Source organism: Bubalus bubalis, chromosome 2 (genome assembly GCF_019923935.1).
Source record: "Bubalus bubalis isolate 160015118507 breed Murrah chromosome 2, NDDB_SH_1, whole genome shotgun sequence".
Taxonomy (NCBI): domain Eukaryota; kingdom Metazoa; phylum Chordata; class Mammalia; order Artiodactyla; family Bovidae; genus Bubalus; species Bubalus bubalis.
In genome coordinates, this window is record NC_059158.1 from 24,929,856 (window position 1) to 24,943,019 (window position 13,164).

The window sequence follows — 13,164 nt, forward strand, 5'->3', positions numbered from 1 at the left end:
AGGGTGTTTTTCCACTCTGCCTGAACACTGGGGTTGGTGTTGTACGGTTCCTGTCTGGCTTCAAGTGGTGATTTTACTCCAGTTTTAGGTAAAAGAGTCTGCCTTCAATGCAGGAGACCTGGGTTCGATCCCTGGGTTTGGAAGACCCCCTGGAGAAGGGAATGACAACCCACTTTAGTATTCTTGCCAGGAGAAATCACTGGAATGAGAAGCCTGGCGAGCTACAGTCCATGGAGTCACAAAGAGTCAGACAGGACTGAGTGACTAACACTTTTTCACTGACAGTAGCCTTTTTGTGCTTTTCACGGACAATCTGTAAACGATAGAAACTGAATAGCACATTTAATTATGAAAAAAAGGGAATAAAAGCTGTGCAGGGTAGAGCTTGGGAAATGGGTGTTCCTCCCACACAAGCCCTTCCCTAGGGGCTTCTTCTCACTGGAGCAGTTTAAAAGTCCTTAACACTTTGTTGCATTAATCATATCCAGACTCTCTTGCAGCCCTGACTGTAGCTCAACAGGCTCCTCTGTCCATTGGATTTTCCAGGCAAGAATACTGGAGTGGGTTGCCATTTCCTTCTCCAGGGGATCTTTTCCAATCCGGAGATCCAACCTGCATCTCCTGCATTGGTGGGTAGGTTCTTTACCACTGAGCCATCTGCGAAGCAACACTTTCTTTAGCCTGATTAGAATCTCAGCCTCTTTCCTTCCAAAAACTGAGCCTGCGAATACCAACTCCAGAATCACACAACTTAAAGTTTCATGTTGTGTATTTTTCCAATAAATCATTCCCCTCTGGGAAACCAAAACATTTTAGGAATGACAAAGTATGGGAAGCCTTGTTAAGGAAAAGTTTGTAAAGGTAAAAAAAAAAAAAAGTATAGTCCTGGTTCCTGGGCCAATTCTCAAAGGCTGGTCTTACTAACAAGATATATGAACTATAATATGATGCTGTATGTTCTGACCATAACTTCATAATATGTGCAGTTTAACTGCTGCAGCAGCAGAAATTGGGGGCTTGCTTAAGTTTTTAAAAACTGAACCTGTCAGATAATAGAATAAATCTTTAAAAGTAAACCATCTTATTTTTGGCTGCTCAGAGGGGCATGCAGGATCTTAGTTCCCTGACCAGGGATTAAACCCTCACCCCATGCAGTGGAAGCATGGGAGTCTTAACCACTGAACTGCCAGGATAGTCCCTCAAATCTTTTAACTTCAAATCATTGGAGTTAGGGTTTGCCAATGTAGTGCTGCAGCTCTTTACCTAGTTTTTAATTAGTGACTTTCCATAGCTGTTATGTTCCATGGCACCCCACTCCAGTACTCTTGCCTGGAAAATCCCAGGGACGGAGGAGCCTGGTGGGCTGCAGTCCATGGGGTTGCGAAGAGTCAGAGTGACTGAGCAACTTCCCTTTCACTTTTCACTTTCATGAATTGGAGAAGGAAATGGCAACCCACTCCAGCGTTCTTGCCTGGAGAATCCCAGGGACGGGGGAGCCTGGTGGGCTGCGGTCTATGTGGTTACACAGAGTTGGACACGACTGAAGTGACTTAGCAACAACAAGCAACAAATGTAGTGATGTATTGAGACTATTTGGGAGGCTAAAGAAATACTCACACCGTGCCCCCCCCTCCCCCTGCCCCGGCTGTCCCCACAAGAGTCAGAGTCTTGGGAAGTAGGCCAAGGCATTGTAGAATTAAAGCCACCACGATGTTTCAGCCAAAGTTGAGAAAAACCACTGTACCAGAGGCTAGTCCTGATTATTTTTTAGAGGTATGGGGACAAGAGAGACGGAGGAGAGGAAGGTGTTAGTGCTTCCAGGAGCAGCAGCTGGTGGCAAGGGATTTTCTGCTGTGAATCAAAGCTGGAAAGGCCTTAAAGTGTTGATTCACTGGCAGCAGTAGTAATGCTAAACTTTAGGGAAATTGCCACCAACGGCTTAATAGGCCAAAAAAGAGAATTCCTGAAGCTGGGTCAATTAATTTCATGAGTCCTCACTAGGGAAATGGCTCATTAGAAAGCAACATCAGGGCATCATTTCCTGGCCCTCCAGCGGTTAGGACTCAGTGCTTTCATTGCCAGGGCCTGGGTTCGATCCCTGGTGGAAGTAAAATCCCACAAGCCGTGAGGCTTAGCCAAAGTAATTAACACAGAACTTAGAAAAAAAAAGACATGAGCCATGGAGGAGTTCGCTTGCTCAGGAGCCTTGCCCATGGAGAACTGTGGATGATTGCAGTGGAACCTTCATTATGGGTGTTACCTGCGATAAAGTCTTCCAGGCCATGAAGGGTTTCCGCAATGACCCTGTAGGAATTCGGCACCGATTGAGAGGCAGTGTCAATGCTGTTAAAGAGCAAAGCCCCTCAGACTGGAGGTAGCTTCGCGATGTGTGGGTGGGAGTGGGGCAGTTGTTTTCCACCATCCACGGGTCTGGTGTAGCTGCGGGGCAAGGAAGATTTCTGGAACTCTGTTACCAGTGAAGCACTGACAGGTCTGTGCTAGCTGCCCTCAGTGGCTCATTGGTGATGGTGGGCTCAGCAATGATTGAGGTGGGGGGGATTCTGTTGGCCCTCATCCAGCGTGTTGGCATCCTCCACACTCACTACACTATCCAGCAGTTCCTCAGTGCACTCCCCTTATTGGAGAACCCCAACCAGCTGCCCCCAAAGGAGGGTACCAAGGCCCGAGGCTACCCCAACTATCAGCAATATCACTAAGGAAGTGCCTCCGTGGGCAGTCCTCTGTTCCCTCTGGAATGATCTACCTGGAAGCAAGAGCTGGCTCCCAGTTGGCCCATGGGACCCGCCAGAGAGGGCTCTTAACTGGTTCCTTTATCCCAGGTTGGGGGTGGGGGACCCCAGCTGCCCTGATGGATTGGTCCCTTCTCTCTCAGGGCACCCTAGCCCTAGCTCGTATGTAACACACTCTCACCCAGTCCCTTTGCAAGGCGCTCTGATGAGTATTTGAAGCCCGTTTTGAAATGCCTGTGTGTGTACTCCTTGAGCCACCCATAGGTGGAGCCACTTCCTAGGACAAGGGGCAGAGCCCTCTCCGGGGACATATGAGCTGAAGGATTTGGAGTCGCACAGAGAGGTCTCTAATAATGGTTTGTGGGATGAAAAAAAAAAAAAAAAAAAGACATGAAGAAGAGGGAAATGGGGAGTAACTGTTCACAAGTACAGAGTTTCAGTTGTGCAAGAGGGAAAAATTGTGGACGCAGCCACCCCCTACCCTACAACGGTGCACCCCATGTAGAATAAGGTTGGGGAAACACAGGATACCAGCCCGATAGCTGAGGAATTACTTTTACAAGCCCAGACTTTTGCATCTTCCCATACACAGAAAAAGAGTAAATTCATTGACTTGAGATGTCTGATTTTCTTTAATTAACAGTTAATTTTTTAAAGCTGACTACACGGTCTTTGTTGCAAAAACCCTATATAGCCTGGCTTCTCCATTTCCTCTTCGGAGCTGAGAGACTGCAACCTGGGCTCAAGTCTTCAGTTTTGTGTGTGCGTGTGTGTGTTTGACATTTAATTGGAAGATAATTGTTTTACAATGTTGTATTGGTTTCTGCCGTACAACGTGAGCCGTAAGTATACATATATTCCCCTCTTCTTGAACCTCTCTCCCACCCCCATACTCTCATCCCACCCCTCCAGGTCCTCACGGAGCACCAGGTTGAGCTCCCTGGGTTACAGGGCAACTTCCCACTAGCTGTCTATTTCACACAGGACAGCATACGTATTTCAAGGTCCTCAGTTTTGCCTGAAGAATAAAACAGAATTCTGAACCTTCAGGTTGTGCTGCCCCACCCACCCAGCACCACCCCCCCCCCCCGCAGTAGACAAAATTATACCTTAATAAAGCTGTTTATTAAAAAAGGACAAGAGGGACTTCCCTGGTGGTCCAGTGGCTAAGACTCCAGGCTCCCAATTCAGGGGCCCCAAGTTCAATCCCTGGTCAGGGAACTAGATCCCACATGCTGCAACTAAGACCTGGTGCAGTCAAATGAAGAAATAAATAAATATTAAAAAAAAAAAGAAGAAAAAAAGGACAAGAAATAATGTGCGTGACAGGTCTGTGGGCTGGAGGAGGGGGGGGGGTGCGAATTCAGATTTCGCTGGCTAGACACAGCGGGATGACAGTCCCTTGGAATGACCCCAATGCCTTGGTGGGACACGTGAGAACTAAAGACAAGACTTCGGGTTACACAAGCTGGGACTAGTCCTCCTGGGAGGCCATCCAGGAAGTGTGCGCCCACCGGGCAGCGCTTGGGACTTTCTCCGGCCTGGCCAGTCAGGTCACCTGTTCTTTGTATTTAAAAATTCACAAAACGTTTCCGAATATTTGCCCAGAAGAATGTGAAACATTCTCTCGTGCCTCTCTTTCACATTGCTTTAGTCTTGTGTGGACGAGTGTTGAGGGACATTCTGCGGGTCGAGACAGGCATCTCAGAAGACAGCCATGCCCATCAGGCCCCGAAGCCGCGCCGCCGTAAATAAATAGCCCTGGCCCCGCCCCTGTGGTTCTCTTTGTTCGGTGAACACGCGGAGAGTAGAAATGGTTCTCCGGCGGTTCCCCAGTAGTCTGCTGCGGAACCTTCGCCAAACCAGGGGGAGGCTGCCGCCTGCGCCGTCTTTGCACAGCTACCGCGTGCAGGTACCTGGGGAACCCGTTGAGTGGGGGAGCCGCAGTCTCGGGCTGAGCGGGATGAATTATTAATACAGACTAGAGTTTCTGAAGTCTCTGTGACGCCACTGCTTGGAACTGACCCAGCCCAGGGCACGGGGAACTCGTCTGGAGTCGCCCAGGTCTCTGCTGAGTAATTGCTTTCTTTCCAGGCTCCTGATTCTCGAAGGAGGGTCCGAGGCACCACGAGGGTGAGTGGATTGTGCAGCTGGAATGGGTGGCGGTTTCACTGCGGGAGGATGGGGGTGATGATGACTCCAGGTGATTCTGAGTGTCTCGCTGACGCCATCACCGCAGCGCGCTGACCACCTCCACCCCCCGACCCGGGCTGGGATCTTTGGTATTTCGGCGCGGGGAGAAGTTCAAGAACTGTTGTTGATCTGGTATTTGTGTGTCTCATTTCTCCATTAGGAGTTAAAACGTCCACCGGTGTGTTATTTTTAAAAGAAGGGTAAGTGTTAGCTATGCTGCTGTCTCTTCACAGGTTATCTTTTTTAACTCTTCGAACTTTTTTTCTCAGCCTTACTAAACCTGCTTTCTCCACCCCATTTCCTAGTATGTTACCCTACATACGGTGCTTTCTTGATGGAGGTATTTTCTGCAGTTCTAAGTTTGTTTTCTCCTTTTCTCTCCTGAACTAAACTCATCGCTAAACTCATAATTTGATAAATCCTTATGTTGGGGCTATCATCTCTGAATGTTCTAGATGCTAATGCTTTTCTTGATCCAGATCTCCCTAAATTGGGAATGATGATTTCTCAGACTAGAGTCTCTGATACTGGTCTTGATGTCAAAATTGATTTCTGACTCATTTAGGGAACTGGATACTTGGATATTTGAGAAGGGCTGGTGGGAAGGCTGTAAGTCTGCTTGTTTTTCTCATTGGTTGTCCTCCTTTCATCTTTTTTCTAGCCTGAGAGCTTTGGAAGCCCAGCCAGGGCAGTACCCCTTCACAGAGATTCCAGGCTAACCTGGTGACTGAAGGCCTAAGGTTTAGAATTCTCTTGGAGAAGCACTTTAGGGGTGGCTGGGATGTCCAGGTGGTGGTTCCTGCCACTTCAGCAACAGGCTGTGACAAGAAGTGGAGAGCAGCATGCCTTCTGCCTGGTACTGTGGTAAGTCCCTTCCTTGTTTTTCTCCCAGCTCCAGAGTGGTGGTGATGAACTGGTTGGACTAGGGTCTCTGAGCGCTTCTCTGAGGATCTTTGAAACCACCTGATCCACTCGTGCTTCTTTCCTTCTTGTGTGGCAATTGTCTTTAAAAAGTAAAATTGGTATATAGTTACATTAGTTTCAGATACACCCTGTAATAATTGGATATCTGTATATACTAGAAAGCGATTACTGCCGCAAGTCCTTTTTGGCTAATCACCGTTCTCTGTTAGTTACCAGTCTGTCCCTGTATCTATAACAGATTGATGCTCTAAGGCCAGCTACTTGCATGTTTTTAATATGTATTTCTTTTATGAAGTTTTAGGATTTTGCTGATGCAGAGGATGTCCTACCTGGTGTTGGTCAGATCCTTGGAACTTCACATGTTTCCTGCATGAACCTGTGTGAGCAGCTGTCAAACTCCGGTGCAGAGGGGATGGGCTGATTAGAAGTTTGGGGACCAAAATCAATTAGGTGATCTTTATTAGAAAGATTGCAATAAAATGTTTTAAAGCAAATAAAAATAGGTGGGTCTGAGTAAAAACAAGAGGGTACAGAAAGGTTTAGGGATGTGAAAGTGAATGAGCATCAGTTGACATCTAGCTGTATGTACCTCTTTCCAGCTACATTACAAAAAACTAAAATTAGGTTTGTCATATATTGACACCAGTGTTGAGGATTTCTAGATGGAGTACCATAATATTTTTAATATTTGAGGTTTTAATTATACTATTAACACAATCATCCAGTTTTCTTTTTGATGAATTGGTGAAAACATAGGTTGTCTGGATATATTCTTAGAAGAAGAATAATCCTGCTGATTGTCAGGAGCTGGGAATGAGGAAGTGAAGAAGTATTTAATGGGTATTGTTTCACTTTTACAAGGTGAAAGAGTTGATGGGGATGGATGGTGGTGATAATTGGTCAATGTTATGAACATAGTTATTACCACTGAACTGTATGCCTAGAAGTGGGAAAGATTTGGGGAGGGATAAATTGGAAGATCGGAATTGATACATACACACCACTAAGTATAAAATAGATAACTAATAAAGACCAGTATAGCACAGGAAATTCAGTGCTCTGTAGTAGTCTATAAGAGAAGAGGATCCCAAAGTGTATGTATAACTGATTCAGTTTACTGTATACTTGAAACTAACACATTGTAAATCAACTATACCCCAATAAAATTTTTTTAATGGTAAACATTTTATGTGTGTTTTATTAATGATTTATTAATTATAATGCTAATTTTATGTGTATTTCACCACAGTTTAAAAAATTGGAGAAAAAGGACCCTTTGCTCCTTTCTGTCACTGTCATAAAGGTGATTCCCCACTAGCACGTATAGAGTATGCTGTGCTAAAGCTGTATTGTACATTTGTTTGGTAGGGGGCATTTGAGTTTCTTACAAGCTATAAACCTTGGGCTTCACTGGTGGATCAGATGGTAAAGCATCTGTCTGCAATGCAGGAGACCCGGGTTCGATCCCTGGGTTGGGAAGATCTCCTGGAGAAGGAAATGGCAGCCCACTCCAGTATTCTTGCCTGGAAAATCCCATGGATCTCGGAGCCTGGTAGGCTACCGTCCATGGGGTCGCAAAGAGTCAGACACGACTGAGCGACTTCACTTTCTTTCACTTTCAAGCTATAAACCAGTCTGATTCCCTGTACCCATTTGAAGTTGTGTTCCAAAATACTTCTCCAAAAGTAGAATTTCAGAGTTAAAGGATCTGGGCTTTTAAAAGTAATAGTGTATGTTCCGTGAAGTTGTCCCACTTTATTTTTTAATGTTAGTTTACTTAGTTGGCTGTGCCAGGTCTTAGTTGAAGCATCCAGGGTCTTTAATTGTGGCATGTGGGATCTAGTTCCCTGACCACAGGGATTGAACCTGTGTCCCCAGCATTAAGAGTGTGGAGTCTCAGCCACTGGACCACTAGGGGAGCCTTGTCCCAGTTTATACTCCAAATGACAGTCTCCTTCAGACTGCCTGTTTGTCTATATCTACCATCACTGTTCTAGCTGGAGTGTATCAATTTCTGTATCTAATAAGTCATGTTTTAAAAATTGCACATCTTTTGCATTTATTTTTCTGTGTAACATTTACAGCTTGGTCACCAGCAAAGATTTTTTTCCAACTTCTATTTAAGTCAATTTTGCCAGTTTTTTTTTTCCTCCTTGAAATTGCCTTGTTAGGTACTCCTACAGGGCAAGGTCACCTGCTCCCATTGTTATTCTCTGACCTTGGTTTCTTTAATCTTCAGTCCAGTCTACCCAAGCCCATGTCCATTGAGTTGGTGATGCCATCCAACTATCTCATCCTCTGTCATCCCCTTCTGCCCTCAACCTTTCCCAGCATCAGGGTCTTTTCAAATGAGTCAGTTCTTCCCATCAGGTGACCAAAGTGTTGGAGTTTCAGCTTCAACATCAGTCCATCCAATGAACACCCAGGACTGATCTTTAGGATGGACTGGTTGGATCTCCTTGCAGTCCAAGGGACTCTCAAGAGTCTTCTCCAACACCACAATTCAAAAGCATAAACTCTTCGGCGCTCAGCTTTATAGTCCAACTCTCACATCCATACATGACTACTGGAAAAAACCATAGCCTTGACTAGACGGACCTTTGTTGGCAAAATAATGTCTCTGCTTTTTAATATGCTGTCTAGGTTGGTCATAACTTTCCTTCCAAGGAGTAAGTGTCTTTCAATTTCATGAAGTCAGCCACTGTTTCCCCATCTATTTGCCATGAAGTGATGTGACCCGATGCCATGATCTTAGTTTTCTGAATGTTGAGTTTTAAGCCGACTTTTCACTCTCCTCTTTCACTTTTATCAAGAGGCTTTTTAGTTCCTCTTCACTTTCTGCCATAAGGGTGGTGTCATCGGCATATCTGAGGTTATTGATATTTCTCCTGGCAATCTTGATTCCAGCTTGTGCTTCCTCCAGCCCAGCGTTTCTCATGATGTACTCTGCATATAAGTTAAATAAGCAGGGTGACAATATACAGCCTTGATGTATTCCTTTTCCTATTTGGAACCAGTCTGTTGTTCCATGTTCAGTTCTCACTGTTGCTTCCTGACCTGCATACAGGTTTCTCAAAAGGCAGGTCAGGTGGTCTATTTGCTTAAGGTCACAGACAGGTATTGTGGTAGGAGATAGATGGGCACCTGGGCTGGACAGCTGGTGTTTGTCAAGTGGAGTAAAATTGAATCTTTGTTCTCACCCAGACACTCTGAGGACAAAGCTAGTGGCAGAAGCTGAGCTGAGTTCTGCTAAAATAAAGACTTAAGATGACCACTCCTAAGGTCAAGGAAAACTTTCCTGTCTGCACGTTCGCAGGAAGTTTCCTTGGGGGTCAAAAAAGGAGGGGATGCTGCCCCATGATAAGCTCAGATATCCCTCCACAGGCGTCTGCGGTGGACTCCACCTTGGCAAAAAGTTGCACACATCTTGGGGAGGGTCTTAGGGACTGGTCAGGTGTGAAAAAAGATAATTGGACAAGTGTAAACAAAGACCCAGATCTGTCCTATATGTGTATTTAATTTTTACTGCACTCCTCAGACAGGATACCCATCTGTCTTTCTGCCTTGAAAGTGAAAATGTTCCTGAGTTGTGTCTGACTTTTCAACTCCATAGACTAGCCCGCCAGGTTCCTCTCTCCCTCGAATTCTCTAGGTAAGAATACTGGAGTGAGTAGCCATTCCCTTCTCCAGGGGATCTTCCCAACCCAGGGATTGAATCTCTCCCATTATGGGCAAATTCTTTCCAGTCTGAGTCTCCAGGGAAACCCTGCTTTCTGCCTCACTTCAATCTTAAATAAACTGTTTTTCTCTGTGTGCTCTCTCACGTGTGCTGTGTACCTACTAAAAATGAGGTGTGTTCTTTTCAACCCAGTGTTTCCACTTCTGGTAACACACCCTAAACACAGTCACACAGATTAATGTACATGAATCCTTGATGTTACTGATTGTAATGGGGGAGAAAAAAGAGGCTCAAGTGTTCTCCAGTAGGAAAATGGTATATTTACAATATACCATGTGTTACATGCAGAGGTAATATGCCTAACATACCAGTGTGGATTAATCTCACAATATGAAGGAAAAAAGTAAATCACAGAAAAATAGTATGTAGTGTGAAAACATCACTAAATAACACATTGTCTAAAGGTCCTACTGTGTACCACAGGAACTATATTCAATATTCTGTGATAAGTCTAATGAGAAAGAATATGAAAAGGAATGTGTGTGTGTGTGTGTGTGTATATATATATATACACACTACATATGTATGTATAACTGAATTATTTCACTATATAGCAGAAATTAACATTGTAAATAAATTTAAAATATATGCATTGTTCGGAGTTAAGTATCACAGTAAAACGGAGAAGGCAATGGCACCCCACTCCAGTACTCTTGCCTGGAAAATCCCATGGACGGAGGAGCCTGGTAGGCTGCAGTCCATGGGGTCACTAGGAGTTGGACACGACTGAACGACTTTCCTTTCACTTTTCACTTTCATGCACTGGAGAAGGAAATGGCAACCCAGTCCAGTGTTCTTGCCTGGAGAATCCCTGGGACGGGGGAGCCTGGTGGGCTGCCGTCTATGGGGTCGCACAGAGTCGGAAACGACTGAAGTGGCTTAGCATAGCATAGCATGGCATCACAGTAAAAAAATGCATAGGATTGTTAAATGCTAAATTCAAGGTGGGGTGGGTATGGAGAGATGTATTCAAGGAAGTATACAGAGGGTCTATGGGAGCTCGTTGTGCAATTCATATTTTTGTATGTCAGAACTACTTAATAACTTAAATGTGGTTTGGAACCTGTGAATCTCAGAGGGCTGAACACAGGCAAAAGCTTAAGTCAGCCCCAGGGATGCCTCCAGACAGGGAGCTCCCTTGGAAGACAACTGTTAGCAAGATGAGCCAAAATAAAAAACATCCTCAGGAGAACAAATCAGTAGGTGACTTTACAACCAAGAAACTCAGATGGGGAGCATGCTTGGAGACTGCTGCTGCTGCTAAGTCGCTTCAGTTGTGTCTGACTCTGTGCGACCCCATAGATGGCGGCCCACCAGGCTCCGTCCCTGGGATTCTCCAGGCAAGAACACTGGAGTGGGTTGCCATTTCCTTCTCCAATGCATGAAAGTGAAAGTGAAGTCACTCACTCGTGTCCTACTCTTTGCGACCCCATGGACTGCAGCCTACTAGGCTCCTCCGCCGATGGGATTTTCCAGGCAAGAGTACTGGAGTGGGGTGCCATTGCCTTCTCCAAAACCTAGCCAGGCCTAATTCCATGGCCCCAGCCCTTGCCCTCGGCAATGGTTCACACCCTGAAGCGTGGCTTCTCTCTGGATCCTAACAAATCCACCTCTTATCGCTTTGTCTCTCAATGAATTTTTGCAATGAGACATCAGAGCCTGAGTTTCATTAGTTTTGGCCAGGCTTGAGTCGCAGGAGAGAGCCGAAGGACAGGAGGAAAAAGCAGTGGGGAAAATGTGCCAAGGAATCCCCTTCATAGCCCGCCGGAAAATTTGCTAAATATCTGACCGGTGCTCACAGTTTCATTGGTCTGATCCTTGGCACAGAGAAGAGAAAGGACAGAAGAACCCCCACCGGCTTGTGTAACAGCTACTGGGGCTCAGCAGATAGCGCCTTTGGGGCATGCTGAGGAGTAGTCTCTCCAGAGTCCCTCAGTTGTGCCCACTGCCACCCGCCTGTTCGAGGGAGGTTCGAGAAAACAAGAAACGAGAGATTGTAAAGGTCCCTCCAGCCATAGGAGCGAGGACCTCTTACCTTAACTGGAGATCTTCTGGAATCTGAGACTAAAGTTGTTCAAAGAGATAAAGAGGCTAATTCAATCCACTGGTAGAGAATTAGTAACCTGGAAGAATCATCCATAATGTGGAGTAGAGAAAACAGAAATGAGTAACATGAAAAGGAATTGATAGGAAAGATGAAATGAGCCACTCCAGCATTTGGCATTGCTTGCTTAGAGCTGCTCTCATCTTGCTGGTTTGTTTTAATGCTCCAGTGAGAACAATTGCAGACACAGTGGCTAGTTCTGTCCAGTGGCATCTGTGGGCATGTAGCTTTCAGCAGCTCAGGGCCATCTGTTTCTTTCTTTCTTTTTTAATTTATTTAGTTAATTTATTTGGCTGCACCGGGTCTTAGTCACGGCATGTGGGATCTAGTTCCCTGACTAGGGAACTAGTCTTAGCCACTAGATCACCAGGGAAGTCCCTGTTACTTTGTTTATTGTACTTTGACCATTAACGTCATAGTTTCCCAAAATAGTCTTCTGATTGTGTTATTTCCCGAAGAATAGGACAAAGAGATTATCCTAAGGGTTAAAGTACCTGCTGACTCTTAAAAGTGTTAAATTTTATTGGCCCCTGTCAGATGACTCTCAGGTGAGAATAGGTCACATTTCAAGGCTGTTTATTGCCTGTCATTAAACCATTAACTTCTAAATATAGTGACGATAGAGATGTCAGCCAGTTATCAAACAGTTATGTGCTGATAAATAACCACAGAGGGAGCTGTCTTTACAAGGCCATGCAACAATGTCGGGTACCACCCGGGACCTGGAGCCTCCCATTTCCCAGCAGCATGCAGGGAGAGGCTGAGCTCCACACTGGGTTGATTGCTTCTATAGTTGCTTTTTCTTTTTTTTTAATGTTTGGCTGCATCATGTCTTAGTTGAGACATGTGGGATCTTCACTGTGGCACTCGGGCTTAGGTGCCCTGTAGCATGTGAGATCTTAGTTCCCTGACCAGACCAGGGATCAAACCTACAACCTCTGCACTGCAAGGCAGACTCTTAACTACTGGACCACCAGGGAAGTCCTGATTTCTAAAGGAAGCTGAGCAACTGTTACAATCTCCTTTTAAAAGAGTCTGATTGCTTCTTACATTTCTTTTATTAGGAAACTTTTAAAACAGTAGGAAGAATATAAATACCCGTATACCCACCACCTAATCCAGTACTGCAACATTTTCCCACATTTGAAAATATGGCAAATGGAAAAAAAATATATATATATATTAAATTATATATGTGTGTATACATATACACACACATAAAATATATATATTTAGCAGGTGCATCTCAATGTGAATTATAGAGATCAAGGCATTTTATGCTTAAATATTTCAGCATGCATACCCAAAATCTAAGGACATTTGCCTGCAATATGATTATGTCTGAGAAAATTAATAATTCCTAATATTACTTAATGGGCTTCTTAGATGGCTCAGTGGTAAAGAATCCACCTGTCAATGCATGAGACCCAGGTTTGATCCCTGGGTTGGGAAGA

General features: G+C 44.9%; 1 long non-coding RNA gene, 2 other non-coding genes and 1 pseudogene across 3 annotated transcripts; all 4 read left to right on the top strand.

Moving 5' to 3' along the window:
• Window positions 1-1,775: 1,775 nt before the first annotated feature.
• On the top strand, window positions 1,776-3,843 carry LOC102396092 (annotated as a pseudogene).
• Window positions 3,844-4,502: 659 nt separating this feature from the next.
• LOC102408113 lies at window positions 4,503-7,049 on the top strand. The gene is made up of 5 exons (XR_003104215.2): window positions 4,503-4,662; window positions 4,845-4,883; window positions 5,104-5,143; window positions 5,605-5,807; window positions 6,163-7,049. It is a non-coding gene; the product is annotated as an uncharacterized LOC102408113 (long non-coding RNA).
• LOC112583099 lies at window positions 4,937-4,999 on the top strand. The gene has a single exon (XR_003107446.1). It is a non-coding gene; the product is annotated as a small nucleolar RNA SNORD48 (small nucleolar RNA).
• Window positions 5,436-5,502, top strand: LOC112583096. Its single transcript, XR_003107444.1, has one exon. It is a non-coding gene; the product is annotated as a small nucleolar RNA SNORD52 (small nucleolar RNA).
• Window positions 7,050-13,164: the final 6,115 nt, after the last annotated feature.